The sequence below is a fragment of the Coregonus clupeaformis genome, chromosome 18 (genome assembly GCF_020615455.1).
Source record: "Coregonus clupeaformis isolate EN_2021a chromosome 18, ASM2061545v1, whole genome shotgun sequence".
NCBI lineage: Eukaryota > Metazoa > Chordata > Actinopteri > Salmoniformes > Salmonidae > Coregonus > Coregonus clupeaformis.
This window is the reverse complement of record NC_059209.1, coordinates 12,361,771-12,377,757: the sequence shown is the minus strand read 5'-3', so window position 1 is coordinate 12,377,757 and position 15,987 is coordinate 12,361,771. Positions and strand designations below refer to the sequence as shown.

Below are 15,987 nucleotides of genomic sequence, written 5' to 3'. Positions count from 1 at the left end.
TTTTATTATAGTGATTAAGAGTGACTTTCATTGTGTTCCATGGTGTTTAGCGCCCCCTAGTGGAGCTTTCTGGTACTTAGAATAACGTACAAAAACCGGAAGTAAAGTAGTCATTCTGCACGCAGACAAGCAGCTAGAAACAACGCTACTGTACAGTTCTTTCAGTGCAACTATTTCTTGTTACGCTTCAGCCTCGGAAAATATTTGTTTGTAAGTTCAATTCAAGCATATTGCAAGTGATGATAATATTGTTATTGACAGAATTGCTTACTTATCAATGTTAGTTGGTTACATTTACTCACGCAAATTGCATTGACTTTCATGGATGCCGTTAGCTGTATTAGTTTGCTCGTGCGTCATGTAAAAGAAGTGTAAAACATACTATAGTTTGTTACTGTTTCTAGTGTAATATGCTTTGTTATTGTACAGAGGTGTTTGTACATTATTAGAGTAATGAAAGGAGTTGGCTAGTTGTTACTCATAGAGTAATTATCTATTTGATTTGTCGTCATGCCAGAGACATGGTAACTTGGCACTTGCTTTGTATTTATGCAACTTCAACTTGAAATGTATAATGTACAGCTACAGTATGTCAATGTGAATTGAATACTAAAGTATATTATTTTCTGTATTTGCAGTTTCACAACATAAACGTTTTCAATACATTCGTTCAAGAAAAGTCACGCCTTGGAAGTTTTATTGAAGACTCAGTTGTTAGCTATCTGTCTAGTTTTGCACGGGAACGCAATTCCAGGGCAGAATAAATATGTTTGCTATTTTCACAACTGGAATTATCAGTGCAGTAGCTGGCGGTGGCGCGAAAGGGTTGGGTTTTGATGAATAAACAAGTTGTGGGTGTGTCGAGGCTTGGCCCCTCATTGGCCAATCAGAACGTGCTCCACGGCAAAATATGTGGTTGCTTCAAGTTGTGTATTTACGTTATTTTATGTATTGCGTTGTCATCAACTCCAATTAGAATGTTAGTCCGTTATAGCCTAGTTCGTTCAATAGCCTGACCCATATTTCCTAAATATGTTGAACATGTTTGCAATCCACATTGTTCTAATTGCATTTCTTCAATAAGGAAATACATTGTTAAACAATGCATTTGCACTGATATAGGGGCTGTAAATTGGAAATTTAGCAGACGCTCTTATCCAGAGCGACTTACAGTTAGTGAGTGCATACATTTTTATTTTATATACTGGCCCCCAGTGGGAATCAAACCCACAACACTGGCATTGCAAACACCATGCTCTACCAACTGAGCTACATCCCTGCCGGCCATTCCCTCCCCTACCCTGGGCCAATTGTGTGCTGCCTCATGGGTCGCAGCTACAACAGAGCCTGGATTCAAACCAGGATCTCTGCGATGCAGTGCCTTAGACCACTGCGCCAATCGGGAGACTACGTTGGACATGCCCAACGTAGTCAATAAGCAAGATTAAATTCACTAGGCTATTGATAAGGCCTAAAAATACATTGTATAATTGTAATTTTTCTTGAATGAAAACAAAACTACAACTTGTTTTAAGTAGGCTATGTCTAAATACAGTTACAGACACCATAATTGGTCCCTGCGGGCATATAATACAGACAAGATAACAAAGAGCAGGATAGAGATCCAATATAAAAAAAGGAGGAATGTCCACTCACCGTTATACTGCTCGCAAATGTAATGTTTTATAAACATCATGGAACCATCTGATAGAGCATATTTTCACTTCCCCTGAAATGGCACATGAACATTCATTTTATTCGAGCCATGTACGTTCTCACCATAAACCCACGGACAGTGAATCTTTCAAATAGGTACAAAAAAACAATCAGTCTGGTTTTTTTAACCAACAACAATATTTCTAAATAGGATCAGGTCAGAAGCATGATATAATACATCACTTCTCTCTTTCCATGGCACTGTGTGCACACGTTCTGTAACGTTCGCACGTCTATACAAAATACTAGACTCCTGTCAATTGTATCGTTGCCTATGTGCGAGGCAGATTCTCAAAAAAATGGCCTTTGATATGGCATTATAGGAGGACTGAGAAGTTTGGAGGAGCGAGCGTGTCTTTGGTAATCGGACAAGGAGCGCTCTTTGAAAATGGGGATGGATAGCCTATTTCAGGGATCATCAACTGCTGGCCGATTTGTTCTTCAGCAGATGGTCGGGGGGCCGGAACATAATTACAAATAATATATAGACTGCAGATTAACCTCAAGAAGCCCAAACAGATATAATATTGGAATAAAACGTCATAATTTCTAACCTTGCTTACATTTGTTAATGATCATGTGTCTCTATTATTCGTGGAAATACTTGGGAAAAGATTTCCCAAATTAAAATCACTTGAAGCTGATTTCCTGGTGTTTTCAGTTATATCCAACAATGAAAATGCAAAAAAAAAAAAAAAAACGTATTATAATTTTTGGCTTAGAAAACTTGGGGGGGCCAAATAAAACCACCTTCGGGCCAAATTCGGCCCGTGGGCCGCCAGTTGGGGAACCCTGGCCTACTTGAACAAGCAAAATACAGATATGTGAATTGTGAATATTGAAAAATCATGAGGGAAAAACCACCAAAATATTTCAAATCACTCACCTTTATTCATAGGGTACTTTTGGCTAATGGCCAGGATTAAAAGATTAACCTATACAATGCTGCTAAACCAGCTTTCATTAAGGGGAAAGTAGGCTATGCTTTAAACCCTATAGAATCGATTGACGCCGGTTGGATCAATCTAAATTTAAAAAAAAAAAATCTGCCAAAAAAAAGGGGTTAAAAACTGTGTAAAAAAAATCTAATGTATATAAATTAAATTATGCATAGTATGACCATCTTAAAACAATTCCATATGTCAGCTTAGAACATTTCGTTTTTTAAACCAAGTGAAGGGCCACACAGTATATGCGTGAGAAAACATGTGAAGCCTTTATTCATATTCACATTGACGCACAACTACTAGTGTACATCTCTACCCTTGTTTTTTGTGAACACATTTTTCACAAAATTGATAACTCAACTCGTCGTGTTTGGAGGACAAAGAATGCTGAGTTGCATCCAAAGATCACCATACCTACTGTGAAGCATGGGGGTGGAAACATCATGCTTTGGGGCTGTTTTTCTGCTAAGGGACCAGGACGACTGATCCGTGTAAAGGAAAGAATGAATGGGGCCATGTATCGTGAGATTTTGAGTGAAAACCTCCTTCCATCAGCAAGGGCATTGAAGATGAAACGTGGCTGGGTCTTTCAGCATGACAATGATCCCAAACACACCGCCCGGGCAACGAAGGAGTGGCTTTGTAAGAAGCATTTCAAGGTCCTGGAGTGGCCTAGCCAGTCTCCATATCTTAACCCCATAGAAGATCTTTGGAGGGAGTTGAAAGTACGTGTTGCCCAGCGACAGCCCCAAAACATCACTGCTCTAGAGGAGATCTGCATGGAGGAATGGGCCAAAATACCAGCAACAGTGTGTGAAAACCTTGTGAAGACTTACAGAAAACGTTTGACCTGTGTCATTGCCAACAAAGGGTATATAACAAAGTATTGAGAAACTTTTGTTATTGACCAAATACTTATTTTCCACCATAATTTGCAAATAAATTCATTAAAAATCCTACAATGTGATTTTCTGGATTTTTTTTTCTCATTTTGTCTGTCATAGTTGACGTGTACCTATGATGAAAATTACAGGCCTCTCTCATCTTTTTAAGTGGGAGAACTTGCACAATTGGTGGCTGACTAAATACTTTTTTTCCCCACTGTATTATATGACTGGAGACATGGAAAAAATAACAGCAGATGTGTAAAAAAAATATATACTAACATTTGAGTGAAACATGGTAAGAGCATCCGTTTCATATGGAATGGTCTGTTTTTTTTAGAGCATATTAAGGAACAATTATCCTCTCCATTGTGAGCCATATTTAAAGTTATCCAATCACCTCAGCCCTAATCTGATTGATTAGTTATTACCTGTATCCAAGTGCATTTCTGGATAATTTTTATTTATTTTATATTTTATAATTCTCACTGCATAACCATCACCATGAAAAACCATAATCCTTGCCTACCCAAGTCACGGTCTTTCGAGTCTTAATGTGAAAAATGGGTCTGGTCACCACTCTTGGCAAGGGCATCAAAGTATAGTGTCATCTTTGATGTAGAAATTCTCAGAACAGCTGACAAGTGGTCAAATGTAAATTTGTTAGATTTGTTGTAATTCATGACTGAGAACGTTTGTTCACACATATATGTGGACCCGAATAAAACAAGCATCCTTTCGGCGTGCTTTTTAATGTTTGGAAACTTTGTTTCATTCAGTGAGCCATGTAACTGGACTATTGTTGCTGTTTTGTACTTCTCCTTCAAAGCACTGTCACATTGGATGTTGATGAGCTCCAATTGTGTCTGGTGGTGCTTTCTCACTGTCGAAAGACAGGGGGCATGATACAAGCTCCAGCTCAGTCTCAATCTTGGTGAAGTCTGAGAAGTGGCGGGAAAACTCAGCATGCAGGTCGATCAAAGTGCTACTGAACGTCTCAGTGCGGCACTGCGATGTGGGCGCGTTCAGTGCGGCCAGTGTCGGAAAATGAGTGAGAGACCGGCTGCTCATTTGTCTGGAGAACAACATAAGTTTGGCCTTGAATTATTTCACATTGGAATACAGTTCATGCACAAAAACAGAATTTCTCTGCAGTTTCACATTTAGATCGTTCAGATGCCCCAATATGTCCACACCGAAAGCAAAGTCGCCCAGCCAGTCTAAGTCTTTCAACTCGGAGAAGTCGTTGGCTTTACCAACTGTATCAAGGAACATACCTATCTACCATCTCAGTTCCCACACACGGCAAAATACTTTTCCCAGGCACATTTGAATGGTACAACAAGTCCTGGTGCTCTGCCTCTGTGTCATTGAGCAGCTGAATGAACTGACAATGATTAAGCCCCCTTGCCCTTGTAAAGTTTTACAACCACTTTGACAACATTATCCAGCTTTAACACACTTTTAGCATGCTTGCTTGAAAAATGACGATTGAGATTATATTCCTTAAAAACGGTAACACTTTCTTGGCATATCAGACATTTTCTTGGCATTATGTCCAATATTAGTAAAAACATATTATTTTGCTGTCCATTCTTCTTTAAACACTTTTCTCATTTTCGCAGCACTCATTTTTCACGTCAAAAGTCGTCAAGCAATGAAGTGGCTATGATGACTGAAAGCATTCTGAATCTGACTGTAGGCCCAAATACAGAGCGCGCTGCCAGGCTACAGCGCCATCTATTGGAGGTTGTTTGAATGTCATGGAATGAGTAATTTTAGGCCAAAAATCGTAACTCAAATATTATAATATTTAAAACAGTTAGAAAATGTCTCACGGGCTGGATTGAAGTGCCCGGAGGGCCGGATACGGCCCGCGGACCGTACATTGCCCCCCCTTTTCTTAGACTATAAATAATTATTCACCAAATTAAACGAAATGGGGGAAATCAAGTTTTTTTTATGTTTCTAAATACGAGATTCACTGGCACAAAAGGCATAACTTAGAGGGAAATATGTTTAATCACGTAATGTTTTCATGCGACTTATAGAACTATGATGATGTGAAAACCACACACCCTGAATGACATGCAAGAGAGAGGGAAAGAGGTTAGAGGGAAAGATCAAAAGGACGAGGAAAAGAAGAACAGAGTAGGAGAGGTGAAAACAGAGCGAAAAGGAGAGAGTAGAAAAGAGGTATCCTCTCACCTATAGATAACCCTGTAGAGTGCTTGTAGTAGTGTAGGTTTGGTTCCTGCAGCCTAGTCCTCAGAGACTTCTTCTGCAGAATGATAGAGGGATGATGAGAGAGGGAGAGAGAAGGGGAGAGAGGGAGGGAGTTAGAGGTGAGGGGGCAGTGTCCTGTGTTCATGATTAGCTCTCTGGGAAACACACAGCCAATCCTCTTTGTGCTGTCAGTCAGCATGTCTGTCTGCCCCTGTCTTCCACCCCCCACCAAACTCCCCCTACACACAAAGACACACGCGTACCACTCTCCACAGGCCTGTGCCCTTGAGCTAACCCAGCAACCCTCCCTTTATGGTCAAACCATCCAGCTCCTTCCACACCATGGGAACTAGCCAAGCCTTCCCGATCCTATCCTAATTTGAACGCTAGGGTGTAGTGTAAATGTTTCACCAGAGGAGGCTCTCAGTCAAATACACTCTTTTATACAATGTGTGAGTGCATGCACGTACACAATCAGGGTTGGGGGTCAATTCGAGTTGAAGTCTTTTTTATATCTCCTAGATGTAGGGCAGACACTTCAAAACCTTGTTTCTTATGATAAAAAAAAAAAAGTACATATATAAAGAAACAAAAAAATCAGTAGAGAAAAAATTTAATAAGCATTATTTGTCCTGTTTGTCCCATCTCTTTTTCTTTTTCTTTTATTTCACCTTTATTTAACCAGGTAAGCCAGTTGAGAACAAGTTCTCATTTCCAACTGCGACCTGGCCAAGATAAAGCAAAGCAGTGCGGTAAAAACAACAACAACACAGAGTTACATATGGAATAAACAAAACATACAGTCAATAACACAATAGAAAATCTATATACAGTGTGTGCAAATGTAGTAAGTTATGGAGGTCAGGCAATAAATAGGCCATAGTGCAAAGTAATTACAATTATAATTTAGTATTAACACTGGAGTGATAGATGTGCAGAAGATGATGTACAAATAGAGATACTGGGGTGCAAATTAGCAAAATAAATAACAATGTAAATAACAATTTGGGGATGAGGTAGTTGGGTGGGCTAATCAGTAGGTGCGACCCATTCCTATGGGCTCAGGTTGTGGACCTATCTATGCATTAAAAAAACATCACAGGTAACTCATCTTATGTTCGGTTGTGGGACCAAGGCACATATGAATAGAATCAGCCAGCATACATCAATATTCGAAACAGATATTCAAAACACAATTGATGAATTCAAACATTACATTAAACTCATAATAAGCTTTTGACGTTTTCGACTGCTCTATTGGATGTATCTAATGTTGTTTCCTTGGCGCTGTTCACACGCGTTATGGAGACCTCTAGTGAAAGGACGTCAAGGAAGTTTTGTTATGCTGAGCTTATGTGGAGGCTTCCATCTGGTCACCAACATTATTTTTGCCGCAGTCAGTCCAGACAACCATACTCGCTTCTGGGGTACTGTGAGAGTCAGTGAAGAGTCATCATTCAACAATAATATATTGGGGCGATAGGGAATGGCAGCACCAACTATGCTCGACACAAACCTGGCACCTGTGACCAAAAGGTCTTCACACTGGGGCAGTCCCACATCATGTGCATGTAGGTTCCAATGATTCTTTGAGAAAACAACAGACAATTTGGAGTAGTAGCAAGTTTAAATTGGCAGCGTTTCCACAGAGTCAAATAAAATCTGTAATAGTTGATCATTAAAATTTCGGGAGGACATTGGTATATTGTTTCAGACTCTTTTCCAATCTGTATTTTGTTTGTAGTCTTTAAGATCTGTATTCAATACCGTAACTATTCTCATTGGTTTACGGATGGCTTCTAGTAGTTTTTAGTAGACTCCATAAGTGCACATAGCGGTTCTTAACTCCAAATAAATAAAAAAAGATGAACCAGGTAAATTATACATATTTATTTAGGTGATGAAAGGATAATAAACCTTCATCATTCATTATGTCTGAAAGTTTATGAATTCCTTGTTCAGACTATTGTTGACAAATAATAGGTTTCCCTCCCAAAGGTAGGGAGTTATTTCTAAATATTGGTGTTTGGGTATGCCATTGCACTTCCAAATTACGCAGTTTTTCGATTTGTTGCCACGTCTGTATTGAGTGGGCGATGTTTGGTCTAAACTGAGTACAGCAAAACATAGGAGGTAAGGCAGAGAATAGTACATCTTTCTATGTAAATGGTGACACTATATTTCCCTCTATTTCCAACCAAGGAAGACATTTATCTTGATCAAACCATTTCTTAAGTGGGTGGAGCACTAGAGACAAAGCATATAACTTGAAGTTGGGTAAACCTAGACCCCCAAAACCTTTGGGTTTCTGAACTAGCTGGAGTGTAGTCATTTTAATTCTGGGATGTTTCCCTTTCCAAAGTAAAGACTGAACTTTGAATCTTTTCCAAGTACCCTAATGGCGTGGGAAAAGGAAGCATGCTAACAAATAAATTCAGTCTATGCAAGACATTCATTTTGACTGTCGAAATTTGACCTGATAAAGTTCATGTTAGATTAAACCATCTGTCAAGATCTGCTGTAATTGCAGTTGTGACTTGTTTGTAGTTCTTAGAACATTTTTATCTAGAGAGGGAAAAATGTAAATGCACAGGTATTTAAAATGGGTCCCAATTGGTATCTTTGATTCTATGTTGAGATTAAACATTGCTTTGTTAAGTGGGAGCAGAGATGATTTAGTGAGATTTATTTTATAACTTGATATATGGCTGAATTGTCTGAATATACTTAATACATTGTGGTACATTGCCATGGAACAAATAATATGTAATTTGCATATAATGAGGTTTGGTGGCCTGTGTCCCATCTTAAATCTAATTAGCATAATACAAATATCCCCATAAGAATCTGTCAGTTTAAGTTAGAGACATTGATTTTTTGCATTGGATGGAATCCACCACATCCGCCGATGTCGCACTTCCACATCTGCTGTGAAAGGTGACAGAGCTAGAGCTGTGTTTGTCAAACCATTCTCACAAAATAACTATTATTCCCCTCTATGGAAAGACGAGACTGTCACGAACACATACATGTTTTGCTTTAGGATGCCCACAGGCCTCACAAGACTCGTCTGAAGGTCACCCGGTACCAGTTGAAAAAAATTAAGTACAGTATATATGGAGACTGTTTAGTGCCAAAAATTTGGTTAAAAGTTTCCTGATCTTTCTTATATCTCTCAGTAGTACAGATATTTCAGAACAAACTTATTTTACATTTTTTTTGGGGGGACTATGTTGTTCCAAGTAGTGAATCTGTTATTCAATGCGTTTGTATGGGCTAATGGCAGTAAGGCCAAATAAAAATGTTCATCAAATATTTTTTTTATATATTTGTTTGATACTTTAAGGGGTCTTAAAATTCAAAATTAAATAGCAAAAATAATCCTTGGTATGATATTCTTAAAGAAATTCCATATAGCTTAGTATATTTGCCCTATATCTTGGAATTTACATATTTTTTTAGCTAAAGGCTCCAGTGTTAGGGCAAATAGGAGGCTGGACAGCCTTGACAATTTCCCTGTTTGATGGTGAACTGCGAGGAGCATTGGTTACCCATCAAGACCATCGCAGAGGGGTTAGTATACAGTGTTTTTTACATAGTCATAAACATTTTGACAAATCCCATCCGTTCCATAGTATACCAGCGGTAGGACCATTCGAGACGGTCAAAGGCCTTCCCCGCATCAATTGACAGGACTGCACAGGCAGATGGTCAATTAGGTGTAATGTGGATTACATGTAGAAGACATCTCAGATTGTCTGACGCCAATCTACACTACATGACCAAAAGTATGTGGACACCTGCTAGTCGAAAATCTCATTCCAAAATCATGGGCATTAATATGGAGTTGGTCCCCCTTTGCTGCTATAACAGCCTCCACTCTTCTGGGAAGGCTTTCCACTAGATGTTGGAAAATTGCTGCGGGGACTTGCTTCCATTCAGCCACAAGAGCATTAGTGAGGTCAGGCACTGATGTTGGGTAATTAGTGCCGGAGTCTGTGTTCCAATTCATCCCAAAGGTGTTCGATGGAGTTGAGGTCAGGGCTCTGTGCAGGCCAGTCAAGTTCTTCCACACCAATCTTGACAAATAATTTCTGTATGGTCCTCGCTTTGTGCACCTGTCAGTAACTGGTGTGGCTGAAATAGCCGAATCGACAAATTTGAAGAGGTGTCCACATACTTTTGTGTATATTTGACAAAACCTGTTTGAGCAGAATGAACTAGTTTGGGTAAAATGGTTTCAAGGTGCCTGGCTAAATCTTGGCATACAATTTCATGTCACTGTTGATGAGGGAGAGAGGCATATGACTTGAACAGAGAGTTGGGTCTTTACCTTTTTTCTGTAACAAATAGATCATTGCAGTATTAATATCTCTATTGAACATTTCCATTTGAATAGATGTTTGTACCATTTCTAATAATATCGAGCCAAGTTCAGACCAAAAGGTTAAATAGAATTCCGGTGGGATGCCATCCCATCCAGGGGATTTACATCAGTTCATGTCATTCAATGCATTGTGTAGTTTACTGAGCGTTATAGGTGCATCTACAGACTGCGCATCATCGAAGGAGGAGAGTTGCGGTAAATTCAAGCCCTCGAAAAAGGGGCTTATGCTGTCTGAGGTATTTTGTACTTCAGAACTGTATAATTTTTTTTATATTTTTTAGGGGGGTGTTGATGGTGAATCATGCAAGAGAACACCATCGTCATACAATGGAAACAATGTCAGCAAGACTATCATTATTGCGTAATTTACTAACTAAGAGGAAGCTAGGTCTATTGTCCAGATAATCAGGTTGTCTGACTCTATGAATGAGAAATTCTGCTCATAATCTGAGAATGGAATTTATCTCAGATTTGATGATTCATAATTATCTCTCCTTCTCAGCAGAAAGCTGTTATCAAGGATAGAGTGGACTCCAATTTGGCTATATTTTTTTGTTCAGACTTGTTGAAAAAAGAATCAAATGCTATTATATTGTTTCTAATACCTAATACCACAGACTCTTTACTGAGGAGGATAAATTAATGTAAATCAGACCTGAATTGATTACAGAAATCCTCCTTTTTTAAGAGAGTGAGATTAAATATCCACCTTGTGGCACAATTTGGAGCATTGGTTATACATTATTTTCATACATTTGCATGATGATCAGATATAGACATACTGTATGAACAATTTCCACCTTTTGAACTATACTGAACAAAAATATAAACGCAACATGTACAATTGGTCCCATGTTTTATGACATTTTCTATACGCACAAAAAGCTAATTTCTCTAAAATGTTGTGCACCAATTTCTTGACATCCCTGTTAGTGAGCATTTCTCATTACAGAGGTGTACCTTGTGCTGGGGACAATAAAAGGCCACTGTAAAATGTGCAGTTTTGTCACACAACACAATGCCACAGATGTCTCAAGTTTTGAGGGAGCTCGCAATTGCCATGCAGATATAACGTAGATGCAGGGAGTCAGGAAGCAGGTGCAATTAGCGAGTGTAGTAACGAACATGGAACGATACAAAACAAGAGAAGCGGCTGATATGGAATGACAAACAATACTACCTGATGACTGATAACAAAATAGTGCTATATAAAGGACAGGTCATCAAGGGAGGAATGAAGTCCAGGTGTGACTGATGATGAGACGCAGGTGTGCGTATAGATGGTTGCCAGGTGTGCGTAAAGATGGGCTGCCAGGACTGGTGGTTAGTAGACCGGTGACGTCGAGCGCCGGAGCGGGAGTGGATGTGACAGTACCCCCCGTCCCCCCAACGCATAGAATACAGAGATTTCGGAAAGTTTTCAGACCCCTTGACTTTTTCCACATTTTGTTACTTTACAACCTTTTTCTAAAATGGATTAAATTGTTTTTTCCCCCCCTCATCAATCTACACATAATACTCCATACTGACAAAGCAAAAACAGGTTTTTAGATTTTTTTGCAAATTTATAAAAAATAAAATACAGAAATAATAAGATTTACATAAGTATTTAGACCCTTTACAAAGGTACTTTGTTGAAGCACCTTTGGCAGCGATTACAGCCTCAAATCTTCTTGGGTATGACGCTACAAGCTTGGCACAGCTGTATTTGGGGAGTTTTCCCCATTCTTCTCTGCAGATCCTCTCAAGCTCTGTCAGGTTAGATGGGGAGCATCGCTGCACAGCTATTTTCAGGTCTCTCCAGAGATGTTCGATCGGGTTCAAGTCCGGGCTCTAAAGGACATTCAGAGGCTTGTCCCGAAGCCACTCCTCAAATCAAATCAAATGTTATTTGCCACAGGCGCCGAATATAACAGGTGTAGACCTTACAGTGAAATGCTTACTTACAAGCCCTTTCCCAATGCAGTTTTATGAAAAATAAGGTTAAGTAAAAAATTGAAAAGTAAAAAATAGAGCAGCAGTAAAATAAAATAACAGTAGGGAGTCTATATGCAATTTTTTTGTCCATTAAAATAACATCAAATTGATCAGAAATACAGTGTAGACATTGTTAATGTTGTAAATGGCTATTGTAGCTGGAAACAGCAGATTTTTTATGGAATATCTACATAGGCGTACAGAGGCCCATTATCAGCAACCATCAGTCCTGTGTTCCAATGGCACGTTCTGTTTGCTAATCCAAGTTTATCATTTTAAAGGCTAATTGATCATTAGAAAACCCTTTTGCAATTATGTTAGCACAGCTGAAAACTGTTGTGCTGATTAAAGAAGCAATAAAACTGGCCTTCTTGAGACTAGTTGAGTATCTGGAGCATCAGCAATTGTGGGTTCAATTACAGGCTCAAAATGGCCAGAAACAAAAACTTTCTTCTGAAACTCGTCAGTCTATTCTTGTTCTGAGAAATGAAGGCTATTATATGCGAGAAATTGCCAAGAAACTGAAGATCTCGTACAACGCTGTGTACTACTCCCTTCACAGAACAGCGCAAACTGGCTCTAACCAGAATAGGAAGAGGAGTGGGAGGCCCCGGTGCACAACTGAGCAAGAGGACAAATACATTAGAGGGTCTAGTTTGAGAAACAGGCGCCTCACAGGTCCTCAACTGGCAGCTTCATTAAATAGTACCCACAAAACACCAGTCTCAACATCAACAGTGAAGAGGTGACTCCGGGATGCTGACCTAGGCAGAGTTGCAAAGAAAAAGCCATATCTCAGAATGCCCATCTTAATCTTTTCTTTTTGTTGGCCAGTCTTTGATATGGCTTTTTATTTGCAACGCTGTTAGATTAACAAGAATTTAAGCTTTGTGCCCATATAAGACATGTCTATGTCCTGGAAAGTTTGCTGTTACTTACAACAGTCATGCTAATCACATTAGCGCACGTTAGCTCAACCGTCCCGTATACGGGACAATGATCCTGTAGAGGTTTAGAAGCCTTTGGACCTAGACTTGGCACTCCGGTAGCGATTGCCGTGCGGTAGCAGAGAGAACAGTCTATGACTGGGGTGGCTGGAGTCTTTGACAATTTTTAGGGCCTTCCTCTGACACAACCTGGTATAGAGGTCCTGGATGGCAGGAAGATTGGCCCCAGTGATTTACTGGGGCGTACGCACTACCCTCTGTAGTGCCTTGCGGTCATAGGCTGAGCAGTTGCCATACCAGGCAGTGATACAACCAGTCAGGATGCTGTCGATGGTGCATCTGTATAACTTTTTGAGGATCTGAGGACCCATGCCAAATCTTTTCAGTCACCTGAGTGGAAATAGACTTTGTCGTGCCCTCTTCACGACTGTCTTGGTGTGTTTGGATCATGATAGTTTATTTGTGATGTTGACACCAAGGAACTTGAAGCTCTCAACCTATTTCACTACAGCCCCGTCGATGAGAATGGGGGCGTGGTCAGTCCTCTTTTTTTCGCTCTGAAGCAGATTTTCATCAAGGATCTCTCTGAACTTTGCTCTGTTCATCTTTTCCTTGATCCTGACTAGTCTCCGAGTCCCTGCCACTGAAAAACATCCCCACAGCATGATGCTGCCACCACCATGCTTCACCGTAGGGACGGTGCAAGGTTTCCTCCAGACGTGACGCTTGGCATTCAGGCCAAAGAGTTCAATCTTGGTTTCATCAGACCAGAGAATCTTGTTTCTCATATTCTGAGTCCTTTAAGTGCCTTTTGGCAAACTCCAAGTGGAATGTCATGTGCCTTTTATTGAAGAATGCCTTCCGTCTGGCCACTCTACAATAATGGCCAGATTGGTGGAGTGCTGACCAGATTTCCTGTCCTGCATGCAAATTCTTTCTCAGATATTATGTCAAATTAATATTTATTTATTTAATTTTAAGACATATTGATGCCATAAGTCAATAGTACCACCTGTCAATTATTTAAAAGGATGCGATAATGATGATTTAAATAGTTTCCTTGTCCAGATCCATCTACACTATTAAGATATCTTTGTCGGTGGACGGTGGTCGGGAGAGGTTGTGTTTTCTCTAGCAGGAGGTAAGCTTGGCTTCTTATATGGTGTTGAGTAAAGCTTAAACCATGTATTTAGATTGTAGGTAGGTATCGTAGTTAGGTATTATAGGTAGTTTACTCAGGTAGTTATTGTAGGTTATTGTAGGTAATTATTGTAGGTAAGGACTGTATTCGGCGGACCCCGGCGAAGCACGAGGCTAGCTTACCCACTACTTGGACCAACAAAGCTAGCTAGCTAGCTAGCGGGTAGCTACTGGTAACTTTTAGCAACAGTGGTTAGTTGTTTCCAATGTTATTTCACGCTTAAGAGTACCTGTGATTGAGCCAGCTAGCCGCCACCATTCAGCTGTTTTTCTAACCTCATTATCATTAACGTTAGGTGGTTGGTAGCTGCTGTACTTAATTACGGCTACTGATTGCAGTCTGCCAGTTTGGCTTTATACATAGCTTGGGCTTTGTCGAGTAAGGCTTAAACTATGTATTTAGATTGTAGTTAGGTATTATAGGTAGGCATCGTGGGCTGTATATTATTAAGTAGTATAGGTAGGCATCGTGGGCTGTTGTGGGTAGCTGTTGTGTAGTTATTGTAGGTTACTTTTGTATTCGGGCGGTGCCGGTGTAGTACAAGCTAGCTAGCTAACTCACCTCCTGGATTAGCTGGCGAGTAGCTATTAGCAACAGTAGCAACTAAAAACAATATCATTTTAGCCAGCTACATTTTTTCGCAGCGACGCCGTTTTTCAAACAAAGTCAACACAGCAGCCATTGCTAGCTAGCCAACACTACCAGCTGGCTGTACTGTAGTAGCTAAATACAATATCTTTGTGCTAGCTACCCAACGTTTAATCATTGCTGCGTTATGAAAGGTAAGCTTGGCTTCTTATATGGTGTTGAGTTAAGCTTAAACCATGTATTTAGATTGTAGGTAGGTATTGTAGTTTGGTATTATAGGTAGCTTACTCAGGTAGTTATTGAAGGTTATTGTAGGTAATTATTGTAGGTAAGTATTGTATTCGGCAGACCCCGGCGAAGCACGAGGCTAGCTTACCCACTACTTGGACCAACAAAGCTAGCTAGCTAGCTAGCGGGTAGCTACTGGTAACTTTTAGCAACTGTGGTTAGTTGTTTCCAATGTTATTTCATGCTTAAGAGTACCTGTGTTTGAGGCAGCTAGCTGCTACCATTCAGCTGTTTTTCTAACATCATCCGAGGCATTAACGTTAGGTGGTTGGTAGCTGCTGTACTTAATTACAGCTACTGATAACAGTCTGCTGTAGTTTACAACAATTCTAATTTCTAAAGTGGAAGTTGGGAGAGTTTTATTCGGGTGGTTCAGTGAAACAATTATAGTTTCTGAGGTGGAAGTTGGGAGAGTTATATTATTTTTTTTTTGGTGAGGGAGGCCTGCTCTCTCCTTTCCCAGATGTTTAGTTCATTTCATTCCGATCTCCTCTGCATTATTGTAGCCATCTGCTGCAGCCTGGCAACTATGCCTCTGCCTATCCCTGTTCTCTCCTCTCCGCACAGGCTACACAAACGCCTCACACCGCGTGGCTGCTGCCTCTCTAACCTGGTGGTCCCTGCACGCACCACACACCTGGAGTTCCAGGTCTCAGGCAGCCTCTGGAACTGCCGTTCTGCTGCCAACAAGGCTGACTTCATCCCAGCCTATGCTACCCTCCAGTCCCTCGACTTCCTGGCGCTGACGGAAACATGGATTACCACTGAAAACACTGCAACTCCTACTGCTCTCTCCTCGTCTGACCATGTGTTCTCGCATACCCCG

The 15,987-nt window shown here is 40.2% G+C and overlaps 1 protein-coding gene across 1 annotated transcript in view; it reads right to left on the bottom strand.

Annotated features, from left to right (window-relative positions):
* LOC121587478 (creatine kinase S-type, mitochondrial) overlaps positions 1-5,860 on the bottom strand; it is a 34,616-nt gene extending 28,756 nt beyond the window's left edge. The window contains exon 1 of the mRNA XM_041904448.2: positions 5,756-5,860. The gene's annotated coding sequence lies outside the window, so the exon portion shown is untranslated. The remainder of the gene's footprint in view (positions 1-5,755) is intronic.
* Between the last annotated feature and the right edge of the window lie 10,127 nt (positions 5,861-15,987).